Raw genomic sequence first — 13,189 nt, forward strand, 5'->3', positions numbered from 1 at the left:
TCAGATTCTGTGGATGAGACATCTGATAAACTGCTACGGTAAGATCACTAACTCTGGGAGAAATTCATAATGACGCAAGACGTGAAAACATTGTTGCTAAACAGAAAGCATATGTTTGCGGTAGACACATTGCTGTTAAGCTCCACTTTGTGTTTAACCTGTTGGATGAAAAATTAACCATTTTCAGGCACAAAACCTCAGAAAACCAACTATTGGATTTGTTCCAAAAACCCATGGATCTCAGTAGTCTCTTGTATTCGTGAGAGCCTGTTGGGATTCGCTACCTTTAAGACAATCAATTGTAACCAAAATAATTTCCTTGTGTAAATGATAAACCATTTTAGTCCAAGAAGTACATGTAGCCCTAGTGGAGAGTATCAACCTATCTTAGAAACTTTGGTTGAAAATCACAAAATCAGTCTCAGAAACATAAACACTCATGTTAGTTCAGGCTGTTACAACAATTTGTGTATGATTTTGATCACTGTTTGGACTGAGTTGCACCAAAGCCATCAAAGATAAATGAATTATTCCTTATAAATCCTCCTATGAGCAAAAGACTCACTCATGTTTAAAATAGTCAAGTTTATAGACTATTAAGAGGAGGCCTGTTGAATTCTTAGAGCAAACAAATCAAATGAATCATTGAATACTTAAAAAAAAGGAATGGTATGAATGCATCTCAGCTGAGAAAAGCAGTGCCCAAGAATGTGTTAGTCTCTAACGAGGTACATTGTCAATAAGCTTTAAGACAATAGGATAACTCTTTCAATGACATGAATAATTCGTTGGCTAAGGTTTTGATGAGTGATTCAAACTGAATTTTGAGGGAAAGAGGTACCACATTAGTTTTGATAAGATTACATCTCGACTGAGAACTGCAGTATCTTTGGTTACAAATAATAAGTTAACTATGAGATGGTGTGAGTTAACTATTAGAGGAAAAATGATTCGATTGTGTGGTTATCTTTTTTCTGGTAGAGGAGTTTAGTTGGTATAAGCTGAATGAGAATTGTGTGTCTTGTTGGTCTTTATGTGTATGATTTACACCCAAGAAATTGGAAGTATTTGGTTGTTAGCTACCATTTAGAGTCTTAACCGAACATATGCGATTAAAATGGTCTTGAATTTGTGCTGAATAAGTAATTAGTGGTTTGTGTGTGTGAATTGAGTGGAAAACATATGGGTCTTATTATCTTGTCTTACTGACCGTATTGTTTAAGATAAAGTGTTTCAGAAACATGTATCTCTTCTAAGATAGATCTAATGACCTCAGATCGATTCGTCTCTGTTAACAAGAAATACCAGAGACTCAGTCTTAGGGGATTTCATCGTCAAACTTTCATTCCGGAGCACATACTTGAGCTTCAAGCAGCCATGAACCTCATTGACAGTTTTGGTTGGAGAGCCACCGTGGCACACATTCCTGCTTTCTCTCATATCTTGATCAGAGAGTTTCTTGCGAATCTTGATGAAGGGGGTTCTATCGCTCAAATTCGGGGTGAGTTGTTTCAAGTCTCGTCAAATGTGGTGAATTAAATGTTTGACATGCAAGATGATGAGGATTTTGAGGATTGGAAACTCACATATCTGAATCACTATATATCACTTCTCACTGGTGAACTCTGTGATCAATGGAATGGGTTCGCCATCGAAGATCTATGTCTTGTGTACCGTCAACTTTACCACATATGCAACACTAATTGGATTCCAGGGGAGGAGTCAGATGATAGGGTACAAGAGCGTCTCAGATTGTTCGGTTCCTTGGTCATGAGGAAGCATGTAAACTTTAGTGAACTGCTATTATCTCAGATCCACTATGGTGTTAGCAACCTATTGGATGACTCTGATGTCTGCCTTCCGAACTTTATTCATCAGATTCCGGCGCATCAGAGAGAGGTTAGTCACATGCTTGATGATGATAAGCTTATGGGGGAGTCAAGGTGTCTCAATGAATTTGTTTTTATCTGACAAGTCTCGCATTCTGGGGGAGAAGTTTATGTCATGCATGGTGCTTAGCTTAGCCGTATCCGTGCTCAGTTGTGTTTGACGTTGCTTGTTTTTGATTCAGTATAAGACTTTGTTTTATGTCATCCGTTTTATTGTTGGAAGAAAGGGCGATGAACATTTGAGCTTATTAGAGAGTGACTAATGTGCTTACTTCGGTGTGGTGAGTTTTTGTATAAAATGTTTTTGCATGTTTAGGAATGAGTAACTCGTGCAGATAAAAATGGGGAGATTGTTGAACCAAGATTCACGAGAAGTTGAAGCCGGTTTAAGGTGGCTTGGGTTCTAGATGATTGGAGGTTGAGATGATCAGTTTAGTAACTCGAGAAAGACGTGATCGTGATCTAAACAGTTATGGAAAAGAAGAAAAAGATATGAAAAGAAGATTTGGGAGAATCTTCGTATTTCCAAGGATATAAGAGAGTGGGAACCGTAGAAAGATGTTGTTTTCTAAGAGATATCAAGGCGTTATGATTTTGAGAGAAAGTGAAATTACGAGAGAACAGTAAGGGTAGAAACTGGGTTATAGTTCTTGAGTTCTTTGAGTAGTTAAGGATTGATAAGCCGTGATATACGTGTGTAGTCACATAAAGATGATTAAACAGAGCTGTCAAATATGTTTAAACGATTTTTGATAAGAGTATTCTTTGAGGAATTCCGTGTGTATATAAGGATTTTCTTATTGTCCAAGTTCTAGTTTCTACGATTGTTAATTACTCATTCCGTACCAGTTTAATTGGTGTTAAGGATTTTGATTTTGTTTTAAAATAAGTGATGTTCTCACAATTCTAAGTGAAATTTAATGTCATTTAAAAATTTTGATCAATTATAAAAATACTGCATTTTTTTTATTGATTGAATTAGTTTTATTTAATGTTATTTTATGTAACAAAAGTCAATTACATAAAAATTTGTGTTTTCTTAATATTTGAACAAAAACCTTAAACACCTTTTAAAATGATACATATAGGAGAGTATATAAGATATGCATAAATGCGTATTAAATATTTAATTTGCAACTACACATTTGTAAGAACACTAACGTCGCTTATGTAAGGAAAAAAAAAACGATATGCTTGTTCATAAACCAACTTTTAAAAATTACTATACCTTTACATCAAGGGTATAAACGTAAACTATTCGGATAGGTCAAATAAGTGTCTGCTATTTATCTTTGGGAAACGCGTTTAGAAACTATCTGTTCGACTTGCTGCCTCCGACTCTTTATCTCTCCGATCCCTTGTTCTCCCGACTCAGAAGTAAGAATCTGCCGTCTGTTCTTTTAGAGCTTTTTGTTTTTGTTTTTTTCTTGCTCTCCCTGATCCTTCATAACTTTGTTATAGAATTATTTAGCAGATCCGATAGACTTTTGCTCGCTTAGTTAGTTGCGGAGTTGTTGTTGGTTTTTGAATTCTATTGTTCTGTAGATTTAAATGAGTTACATAATCATTGGGTACTGCTTCCGTTCGGTAGTGTCTGCTTGCAAATGCCCAAAGCACTCAGCAATTATCGCTTATGATATGTTATTATGTTTCTTCTCTCTCTCCAGGTGATGGCTGACGAGTTTATTATTCTAAGGCAAGAAACACTTCAGGTTTTGTATCGGTTGAGGGATGCCAGTCTTCACTCACTTCGTGGTTATGCCAATGACGTAAGTAGGAATTGTCTGTGCAAAAATGATATTTCTTCTTTTATTTTTTTGATTCCTGTTTGTCATTTCTTTGTTTTCCCTTTTTTCCGCAGCCAAACATTACTGTTGAGAGATTGAACGAGATCATGATGTATGTCACTGTATTAAGAAATGGAATCAACGATCCTATGGGGATATGGGATCAAGCTCAACTTGCACCAGTAGAAGCCGCGGTGGAAGTCCCCCCTGGGAACAACTCTCCAGCTGTAACTGTCAGCACAGAGGAGGAGGAGGAGGAGGAGTAGTATGCCTTCTTCTAAATGCAACTCTTAATCTTAATATTCCTCTACTTGGTCTTTCTTAAACCAGTAGTATTAGTACCTTGGAGTATGTTTATTATGAGTTTCCAACTTTTGGCACGTTTAGCACAAGTGTCATTATAGATTATTATAATCTTTTGTTACTTTGTGTCAAACAAGTACCTTTGATTATTAAACAAAATCTTCAATTATAGAACCTTCATTGATGTGTTATCTCATTTTCAGTCCAATTATTTTCAATCGTCTTTGGGCAACCAATCCAAATCGTATCATATCTCGTTGGTTTCCATTGTCGCATTCATTGCTATTTTATACCTGCAATCACTAATCTAAGAATAGTTGCCAAGAGGAGGCTTTGTTGGTGTGCGTTTACAACTTTACAATTCTTGTTTACAAGGGACAGACAAATCAAGAAACACAAATACGATTACGTAGAAAAATTAAAAATGTGATAGCTTGTGATAATGTTTTTTTTTGTTATGGACATTCATTGGGTTTATTACAAAGTTGGTAATTTACAGTTGAAAGTTTACATCAGAACCTCTAATGTACAATATCGAATTCAGTTAGTTAAAGAGCCTTGTTTCCCCATTCGACTGTGAGCCTTGTTTCACTAACACTGAACAAGAATCTAATGCAAAGTCCATGGGAGTATAAGCCTTGTTGACTCAACACTAGTAAATATTAGTAAATGATACTCCCTCTGTTTTCTTTTATATGATGTTGTAAAAGTTTCACACAAATTAAGTCATTTAGTACATTACATTTTCTATCCTTCATTAATTAACAATCTTATGTCGTATATCAAATTGAATATAGGGTAAATATAGTCTTTTGTCACTATAATTTGCATTGATTTCTGCAAAGCGTCAAGTATAGTGAAACAAACAAATCGTCATTTAAATAAATACGGAGGGAGTACTGTTTTAATGAATTTGGGACAAGCATTTCTCGTCTCTCGTCAAGAAGCAGCATCAACCTGAGATAACCAATCCTCTTCTCTGGAAAGCCAGGAGATGCAACAAGCTTCAAACTCTCCACCTAACTAAAGTGTGTAGGGTAACCAAGCATGTGTATGAACATGAGCTTGGCGAGGTTACGGTGCCTATCATGTGGGTCATTCTCGTTAATAGATGCTTTGATATCAGCACACTCTTTTCTCACAACACCACGCTCCTCAGCAGCTGTTTTGCAAGCTCTTATGGATCTAATCATGTCCCTGAAACATATTAACTTCAGAATCACACAATTAAGTAAATTTCAAAACTGCCCTGATCCTTCTCTCATTCATATATGATCAAAAGCAGAGACAGAAATGGAAAGAAGAGGATCCAATTACCGGAAGAAAAAGGATTCATGATTGGTTTGTCAGATGATCCCGAGATGGCGACGTCGTTTACTCCTCCGCGTTTTGCTCTCACCTCTAGGCTACCGTGTCCGTTACACCGCAACAGTAGCTCGTCTTCTCAATTCTCATCACGGAGGAGGCTCGACAACGAGGGAAGGGGAAGGGGGGGGGTTTAGAGTTTTTCAAATCTGGCCCTTCACCTTTCGGCTATTTACTATGTTAACCCAAACCTATCGAATTACTAAAAACTGTCCTCTCAAATCAACCCAAATCTTTCAATTCTACATTCCAGACCTCTCTAAATTGCACAAAAGGTCCCTCGTCACTTGATGGATTTCGTATCGTCCACAAACTTTGTAATTCTCAAAGGATAATCTCACATTTTCGCACCAAACTTCCAATTGTGCAGCTTAAACCATACTTTATGCAATTATGCATTCAAATGCAATATATACCCATACTATGCAATCAAATTGATCAATATAAGATAAATCGAGATGCTAAAAATCATTAAAAACACTATATATCACCAAACCAATGCTATGCGGTATATAAGTGCTTCAAGTATACTTTCGCAGCTCGTGTTACAAGAGTGTTTCCTTGTAGGCCTCATAATTTTTTCACAAACAATTGACATATGTGTTTCCATATACCCCACAAATCAACCGATAAAGAAATATTTTCCTATATTTGGGTAATCAATCTCACAACAGTAGTTGAAACTCTAGTTTCATATCTCTGGTTTAAGCAAATAATAAAACACACACTACTCTAGACAGATTCGATTTACAAAAGCCGAATATATTTTGATACTAGATTTTCCATAATAACAATACTAGAATAGCATGCGATTATACCGAATAACCTTCACATTTGCTGATGATTGGAAAAGATTAAAGATAGATGCGACAAAATGCAATACAAAAATTAACGGTTACATGTCAGAGTCTACGAAAATAAAATTTCCAAAAATGAATATTTTCACTAATTAAATAAAACTTTTTAAAAATAAAAATTTCTGTGAATAGAAACTTTCTTAAAACAAATACTTAAAATATAACTGTGTAAATTAAAAGATAGGTTAATTCTCGGAGTCCTCTCTTCTTTATATATCTATATAAATCAAAAAGCCAAAAAGAAAAGGCAGAGGAATTTGCCTGAAAGTTAAGTGTGTCCAAAGTTCTATTTTGCAACAGTTTTTTTATCAACATTTATAGCCTGCAAGAGAGGTTTATCAGAACCATAAACACAAGAGATCACTAAAACTAGAAGATACCTCGACTAAGAAGTTAGTGTGTTTTGTTTTACAATTTCGTCTCCCCAAACTTGATCCACCAACAAAACAGGAACAACAAGAGCAGATTCAAGAACCCTCCGATCGACGATCTGGTTCCATTGTTTATTGAGTCCACCAGAGTCAAACAGTGGCGGAGCCAGGTTACGTAAGAGGGGGGCAACTGCCCCCAGTGCTTTTTCAAAATCCTGTGTAAAACATAGAGTAATTTTAGTTATGCCCCTGTGTTTATAGCAAATTTATCCCTAGTTCTATAAGTAATTTTAGCTATGCCCCCAACAACATATTTCTCTACATCCACCCCTGGAGTCAAACACAGACGGGGAAACGTTCTTCTCTTTAGAAACCCTCTTGTGACTCAAACTAAACTCCAAACAAGGAATATAGCTTAATATCTGTAAAAGAATATTTGAAACACTAACATAGAAATTAAACAACAATAATAAAGTTTAAAGAATTCAAGCCTTTCAAATAATTAAAGCTATATAAAATTTTAAGATTCGGAGATTCTGGAATAGGTTAACTTTTTGAATTTCTGTTGAATCCATGGGCATGCAAGAGACAACATGGAACGATAATTTTAATTTTTTTGGCTAGATACAATTGAAATTATTCACAAAAATCTAGAATATAAAATTGATTTGAGACTATAAGCATTTCATGGTATCTATATATGATTTAAAATAACCAATTAAAAAGCAAATTAAATTTCTTAAAATAAAATTAATTTAATTTAGAGTTTAAAGTTTAGTATTTAGGGGTGGGGTTGGATTTATAATTTTTTATAAATAATTCTTAAATATTTAATTTGTTATTATCTAACAAAAAAACTATTTAATGTCCATTACTTTTTATAAAATATTATTGTGATATTGAATTAAAATTAAAGTTTTATATTTATTCATATTTAAAAAATAAATAAAAACCATGTATGTACAAAAGTGAACAATAAATTATAAAAATCAATATCCATTAGGAGTCTTTGCAGACAAATCAAAACTAAACAAAAACAACAATTAGTTACCCACAAATTGACAGACTTTAAATATATTTGAAATCACAAAAGAATTAAATGTAGCATTTAAATAAAAACTTGATCAATGTAAAAATGAAAATAGTGGTCAAAAATAACTAGGAAAAAAACTAAGCAACATATGAAAAAACCAAATTTAATAGCTGTATCAATTCCTTAAAAGTTAAAACCCAAGTTGAAGAAAATTAATTAATTACACATAATATCTATCAAAAATATACACTTCCTATAAATAACCACAACCAAAACACAAAAATACTAAATAGCGCACCACTCTATAGATTATTTCAACATCATTCACTCATAAACTTTATAAAATATAACATTATGTAACAAAACACCAAAATTCGAAAAACAACAAGGATCAAACATAAAATATAACCTATAAAAATGAACTACTTTAAATAGAAAAACACTAAATTATGAATACTGCATGCAACCACACTTAAAAATATCACATAGCAATTGATAAAAAAAAATATAAAACAACATTTTGTTTTAATAAATATAAAATATCCAAAAGTAATTAATATACCTTTAATAAGAAACGACAGTTAATCAACCAATTACTATTTTGTCCTAAAAATATGTTAAATTTTTAAACGAAAATATGATATCAGAAAATCAACCAATCATAAGTTAACATTTCAAAATAATAAATAAAAATAAAAAATATAACAAAAATGAATTAGATATTATATGATGACAAAAAAATATTATATTAATATAATTTATAATGTATTTTATATACTTCTATTCATTTCACTTTACAAATTCTTAAATCTGATTTACTAAATTCAATATTGCACAATCAAACATATTAAAAATCGTTGTAGATATTCCATAGTTAAAAATTTGATATTTCACATTAACAACTTAATCTTTAATATTATTTTTAGTGCATTATTTGAGAATTGTGTTCTTCCTATTCATATCTTTTTCAATTACGATGATCTAAACTGCCTACAAAAATGACACAAATTTTTTAAATTGGCTATACAATTTTTTAAAATATAATATAGTATAAAATTCAATAAATCACATGCACATAAAATGATAAATTTTTAGAATAATAAACCGCGTGTAACGCGGCTAGAATCTCTAGTTTTAGGTTAATTATTGATTATTATAGTTATATATAAGTATATATTAATAAATCTAATTATTCATTAAGGGTAGTATCGATATTAACCGCTCCAACTTTTAACGTGAGAGATTTGTTGCAAAAACTTACTTCGCAAATAATAGCATAGATTATAACTTAACTAAAACTAGAAAATGAAGCTAATGAAAAGCAACAAGTAAGAAATTACAGTTCTAAACAGATTTTGGAAAGTTTGATTTTAAGATTCTCTTGCTTCATCTCTTTTAATTTTTTCCTTTTTAATAATATAACTAGGTTAAGATCTCCGCCTTGCGCGGAACGAGCATTATATATACTATTTTTATGTATTATATGTTCTTTTACATATTTATAAAATAATAAAATATATTAAATAATTAAAAAGTCAGTAACTATTACAAATATAATTAAATTGATGTGAACATATAAATACATTTCATTAATCCAAACAATTACTTTTTCTATTTTCTATTGTATATAATTAAATTTAAATGACGTTAACATATACACAATATGTATTTTAGTATAGATATATATTAAATGATGCTTTATATTCATATGGTTATTTTATCATTTGTATTTTTTATAACAAAAACTTAAAATAACTGATAAAGAAAATTTCATTGTGTGACTAATAGTTTTAGTAATTTTAAAAAAAATCAAAGCTAAGTTTAAAATTTAAATATTAAGTTTTCAATATTTGTTCAATAACTTTTACCAAAATATTTGTTCAAAGCAAATTTCGAAATTAAAATATTTATATATTGTAGATGGTATATAGTTTAATTTTAATATATATATATATATATATATATATACACATCTTTTACACTTAATATTTGTTGAATGAGACTTTTTACTTATATGATTTTGTAAACATTTATATTTTATCATAACAAAAACCTTTCAACCATGAATCACAAAAATTTGAATGTGAGACTTTTAACAATTTTAGTAATTTATAATCGTTTTAAAAAAATCAAAATATAACATATACAGAAAATTTTAAATTTTTATTATATGGTTAATGTAGTTGTTTAATTTATTTTATTAATTGAAAGTAAACAAATATGATAAAGAATACACTAATTTTTATCAAATTTTTATGATTCAAAATCATTAATTTTCATTTATACTTTAGCCACATTAGGCAATTCTGTAATTTTTATTTAAGGAAAGAATGAAAAACATTAATAACAAATTTATAGTTAGCTTAATAAAAAAATTATTATATATTTGGATGGACCAACATATTTTTCTAAAGATTCTACGACTCATTGTGGTGATGACACATTGATACCTCAAATGATGTAATGCTTCTCTTTTAATATATATGAGATAATAGTTAAAAATTCGTCATTATTTTCCGATAATGATGCTCTTAAGTTCAGTTTTTAATTATTTTGACCTATATATCTAAAATTTAAAAATAAATAAGAAATTGCTGTAACAAACACTTCTCATTTCAAATTTAATATTTGTAAATGTTAAGAAAAATAAAGTTTAAGGATACTTCCGTGTGAGATTATTTGTCGTTTTAGACTTTTTTTCAGACATATTAAAAAACATTAAATTTCTGATTAGAAAAAACATTAAAATTTTATTTGTATATTATTTAATGAGCGTGAACAGTATGGATAAAATTGGAAAACTAGTAAAGAAATGCATTGAAATATAAAACGACACATAAAATAAAATAAATTTTAAATTCTAGAATGACAACTAATATGAAACGGAGAGAATTATCTACAACTAAACTATAAATGCTGACAAAAAAAAAAAAAAAAAAAACTAAAAAATAAATAGTAACATTTAAAAAATAAACACAGTCCTGAGCATTCAAATTTCCAAGTTGGGTTTAATCGGTTTTTACTAAATCTGATAACTTGGATTGGCCTTTATCGAATCCGAATCTGTTAATAGAAAGTTATATATGTATGTATAAAGTTTTACTTAAGATTTTTGAATCTGAGTAAAATGCTGAGGACTAAATTTCAGACTGTTCTATTTCAACTCTGTTAAATTCGGTAAGAAAGTTCAGAATAAATAAAAGCTGCTTAATTTCGAATTGGTTTATTCTGGTTCGGATTGGTCAAAGGAAGACCATTCGTATTGCACGCGCTAAAGGATTAGCATTAACACGGGAACTCAATCGACGTCGTATTAGTTTGCTACTCTCCATATTTTCGTCTTTCACTTGTCCTCCCTCCTCTCCACTCCAACAACAAGCTTACGTGCGTCTCTCCCTACCCACCTGCTCCTACTCGTCGCCGTTCTCTTCGCTCTCCAAAGGTTTTGGCAACTTTTTCCCTTACAGCTCACTTGTATCTGCAGACATTTGCAAAAATTTGTTTTTTTTTTTTCCTGAAATTTTCGAATGGGTTTCGTTTGCTTTACGAGTCTAGAGTTCTGGGTCTCTCTTTCTTCGTGTTTTAAGCTCTGTAGAAGAGTAAAGTCGTCAACTTTTCTGATCTTTTCTTTTAGTTAGGGAAATTTAGTTGGATTCGAGTTAGGGTTTTAAATGGGTTTTGTGTTCTCTAGCTCAGTCTCACTAAAGTTCGTGTCTTTATGATCTCATCTTTCCAAAGATGTGAACTTTAGTAAGTTTCTGTAACTGGGTTAGTGAATCTCAGGTTCTGAATGGGTTTTGTGTGTTCGGTAGCTCAGTCCTCTTGTGTTTGAATACTGTCTTGGTTTTGGTGTCTCTTCCTAATGCCCAAAACTGGTTTCTTTACTTTGAGAATGTGATATGGAACTTTACTTTGTGATCAAGTTTATTATTACGTGTGTGCAGAAGATGTCTCTACACTGTTATCCAACTGGTTTTGATGTCTGTTTTTTTTTTCAGGTTTAAAATGGAACAGCTCAGAAATGATGTCATTCAGCAAATTGGATTTGCCGAGGCAGATGTGGAAGACATGATTCAGTATACTGAGATTGTTATTGAGTTGGCTGAGCTACAGGCCATCCTGAACAGGGTCCGGGAATTGGTTGATCTGATTGAGAATCTCCTGGTGGTTTGGGTCGGAATGGTTCCTGGCACACCCCCGCCAAACTCCAGCTCAAGCGAGGAGGAAGACTGATCGGTTTGAGGTCTTAATTGATCCCCGATGTAATAAATGGTTAATCTTCGGTTTAGTGTTTTGAAACTTTGATATTTAGAAGAGTTAAAAGTTGAACTACGTGTCGTGTAATAAACTATTTCTATATGCCAAACTCTTATTGTCTTTTTTTTTATTTTTTGATTATTATCTCGTGTTGCTTTAGATTGAAATTGGATTTACAACAGGGAATCATGTCGTGATCATCATAAAATAGATTTTCTACAAATCTCAAACGAACACAAATTAAACGTGACTACATACAGAACTAGTAAACTCAGGATCTCCTCCACTTTAAGCAAATACTGAAACATCATTGGGTACCACCATATACTGATGCTGTCCTGTCCAAACACTGTTGTAACTTCAGCTTGAAACCACAGCTTCCTTTTCCACAATTGCGAACATTCCAATAACAGAGTGGCCATGCGTAGGCAAGCAATTCTGTCACTCCTCCTTTGTTCACCAAGATCTCTCCAAACCAACAGTTGCATCAAAAGGAGGGAGACATGTAAATAGACTTGTATAAAATCCATCCCTTGACCTCAAGCGTAAACTGAGTGAAATGTTGGAAGCACTCTCCTGAATAGGACCCCGAAATTTTCTTTTCCCAGGGCTGCTACATCTTCATCCAAATCGGACTACGTGAGGCGAAGGCACGCGCAGTCGAAGATCTAGATCGTTATTCCATGGATTTGAACATAGAGCTGAAGGTGAGGGAGAAGAAGAACTTTGGGTTTGAATTCTAACTAGATTTTGACCCGCACGGGATTATTTCTTATTGTAATATAATATTTTGTAACATATTAAATTTTATAACATATATGTACATGTAGTTGTTGTTTTCTATGTTTATGATGATAATTATTGAGATATAAGGGTAATAATATATAATCTAATGCTAATTTATAATTGAGAAGTTTTGAAAGCAACTGAAGATTAATATTTTGTTAAAATTAAAACAATAATTTTACGAAAACCTTGCGAAATATTAACAATAATTTTCCGAAACCTTGCAGCATATTAGAGAATCGTACCTCACAACAATTTTCAAATTAAAAATATAGGATTCTTAATAGTTAGGCATATTCGGTTTCCATATTTTGTATGACCGTGTGGAAATATTGTCATTAACCGAGATTCTCTTAAAATTCAGTGTAGACTATTGGCCAAGTTATATTCTTAAGGACCATTAATTAATAGTGTAAGTAATGATATTTAAAAGATATTTTGTTTTCCATGTATGCTAAAATCTACGTAATCGTTTAGTTAGTTTTGTAGTAATCGATATTGTTTGATCACCAAGTTATAAGAATTAGATATTTTCATTATA

The 13,189-nt window shown here is 31.8% G+C and overlaps 1 long non-coding RNA gene across 2 annotated transcripts; it reads right to left on the reverse strand.

Moving 5' to 3' along the window:
- Window positions 1-4,736: 4,736 nt before the first annotated feature.
- On the reverse strand, window positions 4,737-5,457 carry LOC106327573. Of its 2 annotated transcripts, none has more exons than XR_001267479.1 (2): window positions 5,297-5,457; window positions 4,737-5,176 (listed from the first exon to the last, which is right to left on the reverse strand). It is a non-coding gene; the product is annotated as an uncharacterized LOC106327573 (long non-coding RNA). The 2 variants fall into 2 exon arrangements; XR_001267480.1 differs by having other exon boundaries at window positions 4,737-5,190; window positions 5,297-5,448.
- Window positions 5,458-13,189: the final 7,732 nt, after the last annotated feature.

Source organism: Brassica oleracea, chromosome C2 (assembly GCF_000695525.1).
Source record: "Brassica oleracea var. oleracea cultivar TO1000 chromosome C2, BOL, whole genome shotgun sequence".
Taxonomy (NCBI): Eukaryota; Viridiplantae; Streptophyta; class Magnoliopsida; order Brassicales; family Brassicaceae; genus Brassica; species Brassica oleracea.